Consider the following 18,033-nt stretch of genomic DNA (forward strand, 5'->3'; position numbering starts at 1 on the left):
CCCGACCCGAGAATACCACTAGACGATTGAAAACCTGCTAAGGACAAAATGTACATTAGGAGAAGATGCTATGACAAATACTTGAAGCTGCAAAGTGCTCACCTGGTAGAGATCGGTAAGGCACATACTGATGCTGTGTTGAGGATTTAACAGGCCAAAATCTGACCCGCTCGATGAGTCGCCGAGGTCCTGCCAAAGGCTAAATGCTCTTTCCACCCCTCGTCGCCTTGGTAGGCCTTCACCTCAGCCCTGTCGGGCGTTGTAGCTATCAAATGATGCCAGGAGAGTCCGAATTGGTCGGACCCTCAAGCGTCGATCCTCCACCTGATTGTACTGCTGAAGTGGCTACGTACCTGCGCTCCCAGGGCACTGCCTATCTCCGCCCGTTGTGGCCTTCGAGAGGGTACCCCAGTTCGGGCCTCCCTACGAGGTCGAAACTGATATTCCGTTCTTTGGGTTGGATGCACCGGCCCTTTTCCTCGAATGGGATCCCTGGAGACAGAGGAGTCGGACATCTCGTTGCCTCTTTCGACCGCTTTGAGCCTCGCCTTGACTTCCGTAAGCTCAGCGATCACGTCAGCTACCATGACAGGGTCCACACCCGCGTCAGCACTCACTCCGGAGCGCGCACCTGTGTTCCCCCAGCCCCGGAGACGCGGTGCGAGAGGCGGCAACCCGTTCCTCTGAAGATGTAGGGGCGGAAACTGATCTGAGGTGAGATGGAAGTCCCGGACTGCTACGGGATCGGATGTGGCCGGCCGACCTCCATTTTCCTTGACCACCCCCTGCCTGGGGTCATCATTCGATGACAGGAGTTTCGGCCACCTGGGAGTACGTGAGTCGAGGATGGGCACGGGAAGTGGCAGATCCCTCCTCGGGGAGGAATGGTGAAAGTGGGATCGTGACTGCTAGGAGCGGGTTTGGACCATTGGTTCAGATTGCAAAAGGTGAGACTGACTTCTGGATGTGTCTTCCCCACAGACGGCGCCAGATGTTGGAGCTCGAAATCGCTGAGCTCAGATAAGTCTTAGATCAGACTATTCAGAATGAACTACGGCCAACGGTCCAACACCTTCCTCGAACCCTCTTGAGACCTGTAAAATAAAGTTAGCACTTCAACGAGCAAGTCAATTCTAGTCTGAGCTAACTTGCCAAGTCTATCTAGGATTGTGTACCTTACATTTAAGGCTAAGGTTTCTATTTATAGAAACTAGGCCCGACAGGAACTCTGACACACCCTAAAAATACGGCGTGTTGTTGGGTTCGGAAGAAACACGTTTACGGACTCCGTTGAAGGTCGGCTCGTCCTTTCAGCTCGGTCCATGACCGCCGACCTAAATTCGCCTCCAACAGACCCAATCGAGAATTTCCTAAAAAATCAGGGTCATTTGATTTATTTAACCTAATATTAATATAAATTTTGAAACCGAATCCTAATCTCTAAGGCACCGTTTGACAGCCATTTTATTTTGTGATTTCTGTTTTAAAAAATTATAATTGATTTCTAACCTTTTTTTTGTCTGTTTTTCTCCTTCTTCAGGAGCATACACTTGAATTCTAGCCCAATTTCAAAAACAAAAAATAGATTTTTAAAAATTACTTTTATTAGTTTTAAAATTTGGCTGAAATTTTACTAACTAGGATAACAAAAGAAGAGACACACAGATGAAAGTAGTATTTTTAAACTTAATTTTGAAAAATATAAAATTAAAAACAAAATTATTTAACGAAAAATATGAAATCACAATCAAAATTTGCAGGAGGGAGTTGAAGAATGCAGTTATCGAAGGAGGAGTCGCTTTCAATAGGGCTCATGGTGGAGTACATGCCTTTGAGTACCCTGACTTAGATACAAGATTTAACAAAGTTTTCAACACTGCAATGCTCAATGAAACCACAATGGGTATTAAGAAGATTGTTGAGTCCTACAAAGGCTTTGCAAATCTCAAACAACTAGTTGATGTTGGTGGTGGCCTAGGGGTCACTCTCCAAATCATCACTTCTAAATACCCTTCGATAGAAGGCATCAACTTCGACTTACCTCACGTCATCCGCGATGCCCCGGCCTATCCTGGTACATAGTTTTCAAAAGTTTTAGTTTTAATTTGATCCTTACAGGTTTTTGAAAAGTTTTGTTATTGTTTTTTTCTATGTTGATATTAATAGTTATAAGATGTTTGTTGTCAGTAGCAGGGTGTAAGTAATTGAGGTGAACTGAATCGAGTCAAGTTTGTTTGATTCACTTGATTTTTACAGGTGTGATTCGGTTGTCTATTTTAACCTAATCGGATTAGAAGATAGGCTGACGAAAAATCGAACTGGTTCGGTTCGGTATTAGTTTATTTCTCTACAAAACTGAACTGATTAAATCTTGTCCTTTTTCCCTCCAAACTCAAACCAATTTACACTCTTAGGCATTAGTGAGGAGTAATAGATATCTCACATGGTAACTTATTTGTAGATGCGACTAATGAAATTCATGATATATCGAGTTAGGTTAGTTGGAAGAACATGAATTTGGTAGGGGTTCATATTTTGATGGAAAATTAGAAAGGGGTGTTGGGTAAATTAGAAACCTGGTAACTTATTTGTAGACGCGACTAATGAAATTCATGATATATCGAGTTTAGGTTAGTTGGAAGAACATGAATTTTGGTAGGGGCTCAATATTTTGATGGAAAATTAGAAAGGGGGTTGGGTAAATCATGTTTTGGATTGGTAAATTTGAAAGTTTAAAATTGTTATAAATCTGAAGGTAAATTGAATAAAGCAATAATTTGAGAGAGAGATCTGATAATGTTTGTAGGCGTAGAACATGTAGGAGGAAACATGTTTGAGAGCGTTCCAAGGGGAGAGGCTATTTTCTTGAAGGTTAGATTTATCGGTCTTAATTAATTTTGTCTTTTAGAAACATAATTATATGATAAATATTTACCATCCATCAAAAATGTTCTTGATATTGTATAGAATTAAGGAAAAAAATATTTCTTGTTTGGTTAAATAAATTATTATAATCCTAAATAACTACTAAGCTTATTTGTTCTTATTTTAGAACAAGTAAAAAGTAAAGTTAGTAGGAGATTTGAACTTACAACCTTATGATTGGAGATAGGTGCCAATATGGTCGAGTTAAGCTCATGTTGGCACAAATTTTATGTTTTAAAAAAATTTGTATTCTCAACTCAAATAAAATTAATTCTAATTTTAAATTCAAAGTGTGTTTGAGAATGATGGTAGAAGGGGTGATTTTGAAAAATGATATTTAAGAATAATTGATTTTCCAAAATCACCACGAAAGTGATACTTTAGAAATCATTTTAAATAATTTTATATTTTTCTAAAATCAATTTTTTAATTTATCAAACATAATAAATAGAACTAGTAACTAAATCGAAGTAGTCTTGTAATCAGACTAATATGTATTTTCGTGAATGGGCTTAAGTGTTTATGTAACTTTATTGGTTGGAATTTGTGTGATTTATTGATTAATATGTAATGTTTTCAATCTATTTTGGAAGAAAACTTTACCATATCATAAATTTTTTGTTTCCATAAAATTGTTACAGTGGATCCTCCATGATTGGAGTGATGAGCACTGCATGAAGTTGATGAAGAATTGTCATGCTGCGATTCCAGGTGATGGAAAGATAATTGTTGTAGAGGCAGTATTGCCAATGATGGTTGAGACCACGAGTGCAGTGAAGTCCATCACCGAGAGTCGTGATGCTTATGATGACTCAAAATCAGGAGGAAAGAGCGAACTCGAGATGAATTCAAAGCCCTTGCAACTGCAGTTGGGTTTAAATACATCAAGTTTGAATGTTTTGTATGTAATCTTTGGCTCATGGAGTTCTTAAAATGAAACTTTAGTTTAATCTTATTTTGGTACGAGAATCTTTCATGTCTATTCTATTTTATTCTCAAACTTAAAAAAAATCGAATTCTTAAACTTTGCAAAAAGAAAAAAAAAAGTGATTGATTTAGGTAAGTTGTGCATATGACAAAGTCCTACTAGCGAGAGAAGGTAGAATCTTACCTTTCCTCTCACCTGCTTCTCTAAGTTTTGTAAATGCTTCCATGCACCCATTGTAAAACTCAAATGTTTCAAGCAACTTGCACAAAAGTTTCGATATTTTAGCAATGTCTTTGCTATATAAATAAAAAACTAGCCTGCTCCAAACACTTCTAACTCCCTTTACAAAGAAGGTGGTGGAAGCCTAGCAATTAGTTCAATTTTGACCTTATATACTTATGTGCCTTTACTTGACATGCGGTAGCTGAAACAATTCCTTTCTATACTTAATGATACTTCTCCCAATTAAGATTAAGTTAGTCTTTTCACAGTGGTCTAACACTTTCATCCATAAAGACCTCCAGGTCTACTTCACCATGTTTGAAAAAATCGCCATCATACATCTTTGAAAAGGTGGTAGGCGCATTAGAGTAACTGAATTATATCCTTCTAATAGAAAAACTCTATAGGGGCATGTTGTTACGTCCACACAACCGTGTTGGATACACATGCAAGTATATACGATATCTGTCGATTGTAGTACAAAACGAGGTCGAATCCACAGGGACTTAAGAAAATATTGTAAACTGTGCTTGAAGATACCAAAGTACAAAAATAATAAAATATAAATGATTGTGTTGACAACAAAAGAAAAATATTATAAACAAATCGATAAACGATCTCAACAATGAACACACTTTAAACTGTTGACAACAAAAAGAAGTTACAGCACAGAATAGCGAAATGCGGGTTAAACAGATATGGAAAAGCGGGGGAGACATAACATGCTTTCACGCACCCGCAACCTACACTCTAGCACGAAATCAGTTGTTAATGCTAAACTTGACATGGTTCCCTTTCGAGACACCCAAACATGAATACCCACAACTCTTGTTGCTAAATATTCCATCAATAAATGCAAGTTCTAAGCATGATTAGGAGACCTCATTCCTGAGCATCCACGACCCTACTAGAAAAAAGTAGCTAATCACAAATAGAGCAAATCAGCAACCCATAAGCCCTCCTGGGTCATACAGACGCTAGCATACAAAACAGAGATGCCAACAATGTTTAGTAAGGATTAAGAAGAATACGCACAGCTCTATTTATTAACGACATAAATCAACTAGAGTTTATTTGTTACCAGTTACAGCATGTAAATCTCCCCCAAAATGGGGTTTAGCTTATGGAGAAAGAACAAAATACAATGGGTAAAGGAAGATGACAACCAATTTCAAGAAAATAGAAGAAAATAGAGAATGGAGATGACAGCTCGAAGCAGTAACCAAATATCCTCCTCTGTCATCAGCTCTCTCCCCGAAAATGGTGAGATTCTTCCTCCTTGTTGTTTCCAACACTCTAAGATGTGTCTCTATTGGGATCTGTGAGTGTTGGCTAGGTTAAAATGTCCCTTTTATATTGGGTCACAATTTAGGGCACCCGATTGGAGGTTGTATAGGCATGGTAACTTATCCTGCTTCTGGGATAGTTACTGCGCTGTAAATTCGTGCTCCCGCTATTTTTCGCTCTAGCTCTTATCTGCTCTGCTTTGAACATGCTTCGTCTACTCCTTCCGGAGCTCAGCGCTTTCTTCATGCTTTTCGCCTCTATCTAGAACTGTGCAATTAAGCCCAAAATAAGATAATTTAGTGCAATTTTTAGCCAAAGCATTCAAGACAAGGGACTTTAGCTCGAAGTTGGATTGCTAAATTTTTTGTGGCGTATAAGAGCTAAAACGACACACGTTGACATTTATTTGTATAAATCACCCAAATAATTACTAGAATAACTCTCTTTTGGAGAGTTATCACATGTGAACATAGTTTTCTTTTGGTCTTCTAGGGCAATCGTAATCTGGTTATAGCCAAATCTGTCTAGAGAAAACAATATATTCCTTCCTTATAAAACAGTTAAGCGTTTGATCAATAAATGGAAGAGGGAAATGATTTTTTATTGAGTTTGTGGTAGTTAATGCATACTCTCCATCAGTTATTGTTCTACTAGGGATCAATTCATGCAGCTTCATCATTCTTTATTACCATCATGCCACTTTTTTTAGAATGCATCGTACTGGGTTCAACCAACTACTATCACGAAATAGGGTCAGTAAATTACCCCGCATCTAGCCATTTTAGTATCTCCAGCTTATTCACTACATTTTTCATCTTTGGATTAAACCTCTTATGACGTTCCACCAAATTGTTGGTTCCATCATCTAGAATAATCATGAGAATGCAAAATGAGGGATTGGGTTCCCTTATGTTTGCAACCGTCTATCCTATTGCCCCCTTGTATCTTGATGGGAACTTGCAAAAGGGAGAGTTCGTTTTCATTAGTTAGATTTACAACAATAATAACATGTAAGATTTTTATTATTTTCTAAACAAGCATATTTAGATGAGAATGTAAGAGTTTTTTCTCCAATTAAATGGAAGGTTCAACTATTTAGGAATGGACTCCTTTTAAGTTTTTCCTCCTTCACACTAAGAGGCTCAAATTTTTCCATCCGCAGCACAAAGATGGTTGTTACGGTTGGGAATGACAATATAAAAAGCCATCTTTTGTTCCACATGGAAAGTTTAGCCCTTGGGATGTTGGTTATAAGTAGTTGTTTGGTAGTGGGCTTATAAATGTGGCTTGGGGGTGGCCCACACACGTGTCGTTGCTGTAAAGCACTAATTAGTAAAATTAAGTAGTCTTGTGATTAGACTAATGTATTTTCATGATTGGGCTTAAGTATTTATGTAACTTGATTTGCTGGAATTTGTGTCATTTATTGATTAATATATTATAATTTTTTTGTTCCCATAAAATTGTTACCGTGGATCCTCCATGATTGGAGTGATGAGCACTATGTGAAATTGTTGAAGAATTGTCATGCTGATGGAAAGATAATTGTTGTAGAGGTCGTACTTCCAATGGTGGTTGAGACCACGAGTGCAGTGAAATCCGTCGCTCAAGATGATGTACTTATGATGACTCAAAATCGAGATGAATTCAAAGCCCTTGCTAACTGCAGCTGGGTTTAAATACATCAAATTTGAATGTTTTTGAATGTAATCTTTGGATTATGGAGTTCTTCAAATGAAACCATAGATCCTGTTTGGTAACGTTCTTGTTTCTTTGTTTTTGTTTCTTCATATTTAATGAAGAAAAACGAATTTCATGGCTCTAAAACTCACAAATTCAAGTATCATAAGACAATCTTTTTAATTAATGTTTTGGAACAAATTTGAAATGGGAATAAGGAAGAAGAAACTTGTTTTTGGTTGTTTCTAAATTTATATACAATTGTGAGAATGTTTCCCAAAAAAAGAGAAACAAGAAACAAAGTTAATTGCAAAATGCTTAGATTTGCTTAAGAAAATTGGAAACGAAAAACAAGAAACGGAAACGTTACCAAACAGGCTTATAGTTCTTCCTTTTTTTTCCCTCAAACCCTAGAATGAAACTATAATTTAATCTTATTTTGGTACGATAACCTTTCATGTCTATTAACCTATTTTTATCCCTAAACTTTAAAAACATTTTTTGAGTTCTTGAACTTTGCAAGAAAAAAAAAGGAAGTGACTGATTTAGATAAACTATTTATTTGACAGTCTTACTAGCATAGTAAACAGAAGGTAGAATCTTACCTTTCCTCTCAGTGAGAGGCTCTCACCATACTTCCCTAAGTTTGTTAAAATGCTTTCCTGCACTCATTGTCAAATTGAAATGTTTCAAGCAACCTGCACGAAGGTTTCGAGATTTTAGCAATGTCTTTACTAAACGGGGATGAAAACTAGCCTATCCTTAAAAAACTTCTAACTCTCTTTATTAAAGAAGGTGGTGGAAGCTTAGCAATTAGTTCAATCTTGACCTTATCTAATTTTGGTTCATTTACTTGAGATTTGGTGGCCCAAACAATTCCCTTTTTATACCATAAAATGATACTTCTCCCAATTTAAACTAAGTCTTTTCACACTGTTCTAGTACTTTCATCCATAAAGATCTCTAAGGTCTACTTCATCATGTTTGAAAAAATCGTCATCATGCATCTTTGAAAGGTGGTAGGTGCATTATGAGAGACCAAATGACATCCTCTTGAAAGCAAAAGCTTCGTAGGGGCATGTGAACGTAGTTTTCTTCTGGTTTTCTAGGGCAATAGTAATTTGGTTATAGCTAAAGTATGTGTCTAGAAAACAGTATATTTTTTCCCTACAAGACGATCAAGCATTTGATCAATAAATGGAGGAGGGAAATGATTTCTTTAAGTTTACTTTGTTGAGTTTGTGGTAGTCCATGACACTCCACCAATTACTATTCTAGTAGGGATAAATTCATGCATCTTCATCCTTTTTTATTATTAACATGTCACTTCTTTTAGAACGCATTGTCGGTCAATTAGCTACATCTAACCATTTAGGATCTCCTTCTTCACCACTTCTTTCATCTTTAGATTAGGCCTCCAATAGCGTTCCACCAAATTTATGGTTTCATCGTCTAGAATAATCGTAAGAATGCAAAATTAGGGATTGATTTCCCTTATATGTCAGCAATCATCTATCTTATTGCCCTTTTGTATCTTGACGGAAACTAGCGAAAGGGAAAATTCGTTTTCATTGGTTAGATTTGCAGTAATAATAACATGTAAGGTTTTATTATTTTCTCGACAAGCATATTTAAAATGAGAAGGTAAGGGTTTCTACTCCAATTACGTGGAAGGTTTAACTATTTAGGAATGCTTTCTTAAGTTCTTCCTCATTCACACTAAGAGGGCTCAAAATTTCTATAAGCAACAAAAAGGTGGTTGTTGCCGTGACTTTTTTTCTCCTCATATGATTCTTCTATATTTTATTCCATTCATGTAATCAATAAGTCATCAAACTCATACAAAGTAGATGCGTCAATGATACTAATCAATGCATATTCATTCATGTTTCAACATGAAAATATTGTCTTTTAGTTACATTAAAGTCATAGGAATGTGGAGCATCTTTTTTCTCCCACCTCTGAATTTATTTAAAATATATTTTATTTATTTTTCAGCACGAGCTAATGTTTCATTAATTTATTCTCTTACTGTCTAAACAAATGTAATAGTTTGATAAAATGTCAACTTCACAAACAATGTGATAGATAACATTCTAGCTCCCTTTAAATCCATTATACACTGTGCAATATTTATTATCAACCATCGTGTTGGGATAACAGACCGAAAATAGGACGTATCCTACAAGGAGAATGATTTTCAATACTACTGTGAATTCAAGATATTGCTTCTTATAAGGATTAAGATATTACTTCCTATAAATATAGTTTTTGTTAAGTTATTTTCTTTTTTTTATAAAATCTAAAAGATAATTAAGTGGTTGTGAGTGGTGCGTAAATACATAAATCTGTCTTGTGGGTTTAGAGAGTGTTTTCAATTGTGTAATCATAGGTAGCCACTGTTAGAGTACTTAGAAGCATGATAGTCACTATAGGTGATATATTGAGTGAAATTTCATTGTAATATTCTTAAACGTAGTCGAATTTACTTTTACACAAGACTAGATGTAGTTCATATATTTGGGCGAACCAGTATACTTTCTGTGGTATTAAGCTTTTCTATCCCTATATCTTATTCCTTTATTATTGTTACTTATATCTACTTTTAACGTGTGGAAGGAGAAAATCAAATAGTTTTTATTTGAAGAACTTGTAGGAGGATTGATTGATCTATATTTTCTTCCCAACACCATCCCAGCGAAACCCTTTCTTATGTGATATTGCGTTCATTTTTCTACATTTTCTACATTTAGTAACTAATGTTAGTAAGGTAGATAAAAATGTGGACCAATACAAGAACCAGCACTTTCCTTTTCAACCACAACAAAAGAAGTGGAAAAAATATGTCCATTTGAGTCTGACTAGAAGTAATTTTTCTTTATACATGTCATACAAGTGTGTACCATCTATTTGAATCAATGGTCTATAATATTTGAAGTTTTAAATTGCAGGACCAAACCATAAAAAAAAACCTCGACAAAAATAAGATTACTAGTTTATTTGTTGGAATCTAATCTCATACACTGTAACGTGTACAACATCACTCAACTAATAAGAAGTTCTTCATCTGATGTTTCCCACCCACAAAAACTTTAACTAATGTTTTTCTCTTAGATTTCCACATATGTCTATATGTAGTTCAATAAATATCCAAAATATTATTTTTTGATATTTTCTTGCAATTAAGCTACGTATCTGAATCAAGTCACATAATATTTTGAATTTAATGATTCATTAAATCTAAAATCTAAAATCTAGTTGCTAGTGATCTTGGGTAAGTTTTGAGTATAAGCATAAATAAGCCTCCTCAAGTGTGATGATAATTTCAAACATTTAATGGATTTTATATCGACTACCACATAAAGCCTCTACTTGCATCCATTGTTTCCATTTTACGTACCAAATATCTTGGTTTGATTATACCATAATTTATTTTGTCGGGCAACGGTGTGCTTTTTCTGATGAAAATTAATTTCGTTTGGAACGTTTATCTTGACGAAAATTATTTTCATCGGGCTATTGCTCATTCCAACGAAATTTAATTTCGTCGGCATAAGTCCCCACGAATTTTACTTCGGTCGCCATCAGTACCTTTTTCCCGACTCGTCGGGAAAAATATGATTTTCTTGTAGTGACAATATTTTCTTACTGTATGTTGACAAAGACTACATTTTATGTAAAGTCTATGAACTACAACACAAAAATATTTGAAAGTTTAAGAGATTAATATAATATTTGAGTTTTCAATGAAAAATTAATAAAAAAATCAAACATAATTCTACTTTATCTGCGAAATCCAGTTAAAAAAGAGCAAACATTTAAAAGTTTAAAATAAAAGGGATAACAATGAATATAACCATTTAAAATATATCATTTCAAAGAATGGACAAACAACTTTTAATTTTCAAAAATGATAAATGTAAAAATAACAGGATCTCTACTAATTTTTTAGGGAATAAATTCATCTTTCCTAAAATGATTTTAAAAGGAATGTATTATTTTTCTTTTTTACAGGAGAATCATATCTATATTTTTCTCAACAAAATAATTCAAATATTTTCCCTTTAGAGGAGAATCTTACCATATTTTTCAATTGAAATAATTTCTTAACAAAATTTCAAAAGAATTATACTAAAAACTGCAAAAAAAAAAAAAAATTCATTTAATTCAAATCTATAATAAAATTTAAATTAGAAAATCATTATTGAAAGCTATAATAAAAAGACAAAATCTAAACAATAAAATCATTATTGAAAATGATACTATAAAGTCTTAAAAAAATATATAATAAACAAATATAATTAGAAATAAAAATACTAAGAACCTGCAACTGGAACAATGAATAGATATGATGAACAAATGAACAAATAGGATGAGTAGATAAACAAATATGGTGAACAGATGATCAAATACAATGAGTAGATGAACAAATACATTGAGCATATGAACAAATACGGTGAACAATAATGTAGACAAATAAGGTGTATTTTTGTGACACAATTAATACAAAAAAATATTGTTGGCATCTATATCCTTTACCCTCTACCACCTCCCACCCCACATGCAACTAACTTTGTTACTCATTGTGTTGCTCAACCGTTGTCTCCCTCACTCAATTCTCTATCCATTCACAATTGTCTCCCTAGCTCGTCGCCGAATCCCAAATTTCTTGTAGTGTTATGTCTCCGTCAATTCAATCTCCCTAGAGACAGTGAGTTTTGTCTCCTTAAATTCGTGATATTCGATTTCAGTCTCCTCTTTACTTTGTGTCTCTCGCTGTCCCCTCTATGAGTTATACGTGTGTGTATATATATATATATTGAAATGGTTATTAGAATTTAGGAGAAAAAATGTAGCACTAAAAGAGAGATAATGTAACAACAACAAAAAAAAATGTATATATATATATATATAGTAAAATGGTTATTAGAATTTAGGAGAAAAAAATGTAGCACTAAAAAGAGAGATACTGTAACCAAAAAAAAAATTGAGAATCTACCGGGAGAGAAACATTTTGATTTTGAAAATATAACGAAATAGAAAGGGTAATGTGGTAAAATAAACGAACCTTTGAAACAATTGAAAAATACATATGGACACATTTTATATTAACAAAAACTATTTGGCCATTTTTCAAAACGGAGTGATAAATAGGGCCACCTACTGATATGCTTCAAGCAACGCACGTCATGCCATGAGAGCCAACCGATGAAGAAGAGGATCTCCACTTCAACATTTGGGTTATCAAGCTTCATGAGGAAGGAGAAAATGTGGAGAAAGAAGTTTCAAGGGAACATGAAAACAAAACATGAGATCTCTAACTTTTAGGGGTTATTTAGGATTTGATCATTAAAGTAGTGTTTCATGTAATTAGTCATGTAACTTTCTTTTGAACTTCATGCGTAATTTATTTAATAGGTCTTATACCCAAGAACGAGGTTTTATGCATTTTAGAGGCGCATTTAGAGAAACTGCTCAATTTGTGTAACTTAGACCAATAATTAATTTAGGTTTTAGTTTAAGGTTTACTTTTAAAGTTTAATCAGGGGTTTTTTTCCAATTGCCTATCTATAGACCTATTCTTGTACATTTGGAGGGGATTATTGATGAATGAAAATAGTCTTAAGCTTTCCTCTTTGCTCCCAAATCGTGAGCATTGGTGCATCTTAATCTAGGTGTACAAAACCCCTTTAAAACATGTAAGTTTAGGTTGGTTATCAAACTTGTGGAGTGTTTCACTTTGGATCTAGAACAAGTTTTCTCTGTCCAAAGCATTGACCTTAAGTTCTTCTTCTTCCCCTTGGGTGATTCTTTATGTGCGTACTAGGTGTTGTCGTGTGTGTTTAGGAGGTGCATGTTCTTATGAGGATTTCCTCAGCCACTCGTGGTAGGCTGAGTACATCACCTACTACTATATAAATTCTCAAAATAAAAGGTATGAACAAAATATATAAAATTATCTATGTTCGTTCTAGAAAATTCTTAATTTTGTTCTTATTCTTTACAAATTTTAAACTTTACCCTACATATATTAATTTTATTGATTCTTTTAATTAAGTATGTATTTCCTTAAAAAATGTTTAAATTTGTTAAAAAAAAATTGTACATAATTAAAGGCCAATTTTTGAAAAAAAAAAACTATTTTATTTTTCATTTTTTTATTTTTCAAATTATGCTTGTTTTCTAAATAAATAAAAAAATTCTAAAAAACTAATCCGTTGGATAATCATTTTGTTTTTAATTTTATGTTTTTGAAAATTGAGATAACTTTCTCCAAATCATGTTGCATACTTTCAAAAGCATCATATAATTCATCATATGCAGGAGGTTTATGATTTAACTTGTCTCATTGCTTTCGAGATTGGCCCCGTCGTTCGAGTGAACCATCAAACACATGGATGACCCGTCACATTTTTCTTTTCCACTTCATGGATTATGGATTACCCATCACATTTTATTATTTATTAGATCAAACATTTTTGAGTATATCAAGAATATTTTTGGTGTTAATCTTTATTGCTTCTTTATTTATGGATTCTTTATTTATGGATTAGTGGATTAATGTTTTTCAAAATATTGGGATGGAATTTTTTAGGTTCATCCATAATCCTTAGTGATTATTATTTTTTAATGTTGAGATTATCCAAAATTGTTTAATTAATTTTTGGATGGTTTATATTTTATCTTGACAAATATTGTTCTTGATAGTTCAAATATATTGTCTATTTCTCTTGAGAAGAAATGTGTTTTGTTTTGCTTCTTCGATGAATCTAATTAAAGTGTGTAGATGGTTTTTGGGTATGAAGCATGTGATAAATTCATTTGAGTATATTGTTTGTCCTATGATGAAATAATATGCTTTGTAATGTTTTTTTGAAGGGTTATTAAATTCTTTTTCATAGGGGAGTATCTATGAAAGTTTTTATACTCAAGAATTTCGTTAGCATGTTACTCAAAAGTGTTTAATTGATTTTTTTCTTTGTCTATATTTGATTAAACTCTGTTGTGGTGACATAAGTTGGGTAGATCTATGATCAGAAACAATTGGTATAAGTTTTTGTTCGGTTAATCACTTTATGATGTCATTTTGCCTATATTTAATTTGTAATATTTTTTAAGTGGCATAAATGATGATATCGTTGTTTTATTATGAATTAGTATCTTTAAATGTTGTTGTTAATTATTTTGTTAGATAAGTTGATAAATTCAATCGAGAGTATCTTTTATAAATGAATATTTTGTGCTTAATCATGAGAATTAAATTGCTCTCTTAGAATTATACTTGTCTTATATCATATCTTATTGAATGAAAATTTTGTGGAATATGTTGATAATATTTTTGAAATAGATTGATTTACCATGATTTTTTTAATATATCTATCTTGTGCAAAGTTGTTGAAATAATTTTGCTTGTGTTACTTTATCTTATTGGTACCTATTGATTTTTATGCTTTAAAAAGAGATTGCATGTTTTTAGGGGGAGTCGTTATTGTTGGGAAATTAACGGTCTGTATAATTTCTCCTTCCACAGAAATATCCAAACACAACAAAAGATATGCAAATAGGAAGAAAACTGTAAAAGCACAAGAATAACGACACAACAAATTATATTGGTTCACTACTAAATGCTACGTCCAGTCTTCCACTCAGATGTGGATAATTCACTAATAATTGTTTAATGGTTGGAATACAAAAAAAAATCCCCAAAAATATCGGTCACAACAAAAGCCCTTAGCTTCTAAGTATTTAACACAATTAATACTTAGGAACAAGAATGAAAACTCACAAAAATCAAGATACAATTATCCCGAATATGTTGATCTTGATCAATCCCAAAGCCTCTGCCATTGCTCGAGCCTCTCCCTTGAAACTGCCACACCCTCTGAAAATCGGCTGAAACGGCTCTAATTTTGGCTTGGGAACCCTAAAAGTCCAGAAACTTCAAATATATAGACTCGAAACAACGCCATGGCATTGTCCTCGATGCCATGGCACTACTAACGGAAAGCAATTCGCCACGTCCATCAGGACAGCGCCATGGTGTTGTCTCCTAGCGTCGGGCGCGGCACTGCTTCCTCGCCCTTGTTGGCCTGCAGCTTCCGCTTTCCCCTGTTTTCATCCCCGCTTCGACCCTGATATGTCTCGAGTTAATCCTGACACATCCCTAGCTTGTTCTGAGTCGTTTTGGCTCCAAAAATCCTAACACTTATATCATTTATATGTGAACCTTTTGTCCTAAAGATATTGATTTATCATATCACTTTTTATTATATATCCCTTCTTATGTGAAGAATTTCTAAGTATATGCCTAATGAGTTTGAAATTAGTATTGGGTAACTTGCTCAAAATGTTCAAGTTCAGCAAATCTAAAATTGCAAGAACTCTCATGAGTACCTCTATTAGCTTGACAAAGATAAAAAAAAGGTAAATGTGTTTATTTTAAAGCTTTTGAGTATGATAGAACTTTACCCTTCTTACGCCTATCTTTTATCTCTTTAGAGGGAGTAGTTATTTATGAAGTAAAATTTATTTTAGAATTGTTTATAATATTAGCCTCTTGATTTTTTCTTGCTAATTTTTAGAAGGCATCTTGATAGGGGGAGTTTTTTAAAACTTGTGCTAAATGTCTTTTGCCCCTTATTAAGGAAAGTTTAAATTGGTTCAAAAGGGGAGCTTTCATGTTGTTATTTATTCCTTTTTTATTGGTTTGAAAAGGGAGATAATAAAAAAACTTAAGTAATATGTGATAAATTAATTTGAATGAATCAATTTCAAGTATGAAATTTATGGTAATATATTGGACTTAACTTATTATTACTTAATGTTAATGCTTTTTTCATTAGTAGTTGTCATCATTAGAAAACATGATATTGTTGCCTTTTTGGCCCTTAATCTAAGATTAATTAATTAATATTTCGATGATAACAAACCTAATTTTTTATTGATAATTTTAGTGTTTTGAAGTGTCCTCGGTGTAGAGCTCGATACAACGATCCCAATGAATTTTAAATCAATTAAATCGGAGCTCTAACCAAAAGTTATGACCCAAATAAATTCAAGAAAATATATCCATAAAGTAGATGATGTGACAGTTGAGTAATCTTAGTAAACTAACTAGAAAGTGACACGTGGTAAATGTGCTACCATAAAAAAAGGAGGAATGAAAAATAAATAAAATGACAAAAACAATGATGGAAAAATACACAACATATCATTTAATGAGGGCTGACAATGACATGACTATTTAAAAAAAATGATTAAATGAGTACACTAGACGTTGGAGAAATAAATGATGGGAAAAAAAAAACTAAATGATAAATACACTAGACGTTGGAGAGAAGTATTATGTATATATTTATTATTTATTTATTATCTTTAAAAACTAAATCTCCACCTTTTGCCAAATTGAGCATATAGCCAGCGATAATTAACAAATATCGTCAACTAAAAGGTTGTGAATTTGATCCCACCACATGTTGTATTTAAAATATATATATATATATATATATATATATATATATCCACACAATATGACACGACCCGTCCCAAGACACCTACTAGTCCTAGAATGAGTCGCGCCAACCACAAACCCAGACTAGCTACGAAGTCCATGGTCAACTTCTTTCTTAACTTTGACCTGATATTTGACTAATAAACTGTGAATGGATGCACAATCAAATAAAAATCTTTACAAAACAATCATTCTTACATCCATTCTAAATATTATTTTATATTGAAGGGTTCAGATAAAAACTTTATACAAACAACCACATCTATACATAATATCATGTAACTCTTGAACCACTTTGGGTGGTAGAAGCTGATCTACTTTCTCCTTAAAATTCAGAATCTCAAGTACTGCCTGGGGAAAAACAAATGATAAAGAGTGAGTTGGAAAGCTAAGTGAGTGGAAGGTTAATAGGAAAATAATTTCGTCAAATTTCTTTCATAAACAACTGAAAATTCAGTAAACTTTCTCAAGATCAAACTTGTAACAACAATTTCTTTTTAGGCAAACTAAAAAGACAACGCTCCCAAGTCCAGGATTTGGACCAGGATTTAGAATCCGGATTTGGCCTAATCACCTAGGCATTCCCCTGCGTCCCCTGCGGTCTAGTTACGCCAACTTCTCAACGTGCTCTAAAACATATTCTAAAACATATAAAATATTCTTCTTTCATGTATCCATATTCTATTCTGGTCCACTGGCATAGAGTAATCTCAATACACACAGCAGAATAATTTTGGTCTACTAGCATAAAGCAATCTCAATACGCATAGCAAAATAATTCTCTCAACGCTCGGAGTCATATGGTCCCAAAGGCCTTCTATTTCTAGGTATACTATAAAAACACATTCATATAGTATACGGGTAATAACCTGGATACAATAACATGGTGGTTTGAAAAGTATTTTCAATCTCATAAACTATTCTACATTCTTCTTTTCTTCTTTCTAAGAACTTTTCTAACTTTCTCACATCATTTCTAAACTCTTTCATTCTAAAACATTTCATAAAACTCTAAAATCATTTATAAAATCTCTTTCTAAATAACATTTCATAACTTTCTCGAACAATTCTTGGAAATCATAAAACATTTCTAAATTCTATGAAACATTTCTAATTTCTCAAACAAACATATTTTCTTTCATTCTCATCAGAAAATGCTAAATCATACATATATATATATAATTTATCAGAAACTCTATTATAAATATCCAAAAAAAATGTTTAGTAAAATAACCACCCACAAATTCCAATAATAATATCCAAAACATTTAGTAAAGTAACAACTCACAAATCCTTTAAACTAAGTCGTCCTTTGGGCAACTTCTGTCTGACTTGAAATATCGATCCATTGTCAAATCAATTCATGCTTTCATTCCAATATAATTTCAACATATTTTTATTTCCAATATAAATCACATTATGTTTCAAATTAATCTACATATCCAATTTTATATGTCATTTTCTCTCTTCATTAATAACT

General features: G+C 33.3%; 1 pseudogene across 1 annotated transcript; it reads left to right on the top strand.

The window, feature by feature from the left end:
• The first annotated feature begins 805 nt into the window (after window positions 1-805).
• Window positions 806-3,914, top strand: LOC148208708 (cathecol O-methyltransferase 1-like; annotated as a pseudogene). The gene is made up of 4 exons (XR_015788519.1): window positions 806-993; window positions 1,761-2,074; window positions 2,807-2,871; window positions 3,567-3,914. The product of XR_015788519.1 is annotated as a cathecol O-methyltransferase 1-like (transcript).
• Window positions 3,915-18,033: the final 14,119 nt, after the last annotated feature.

This window comes from Momordica charantia (assembly GCF_013281855.1).
Source record: "Momordica charantia cultivar OHB3-1 chromosome 10 unlocalized genomic scaffold, Mcharantia_2.0 BLBB01000010.1, whole genome shotgun sequence".
Lineage (NCBI taxonomy): Eukaryota > Viridiplantae > Streptophyta > Magnoliopsida > Cucurbitales > Cucurbitaceae > Momordica > Momordica charantia.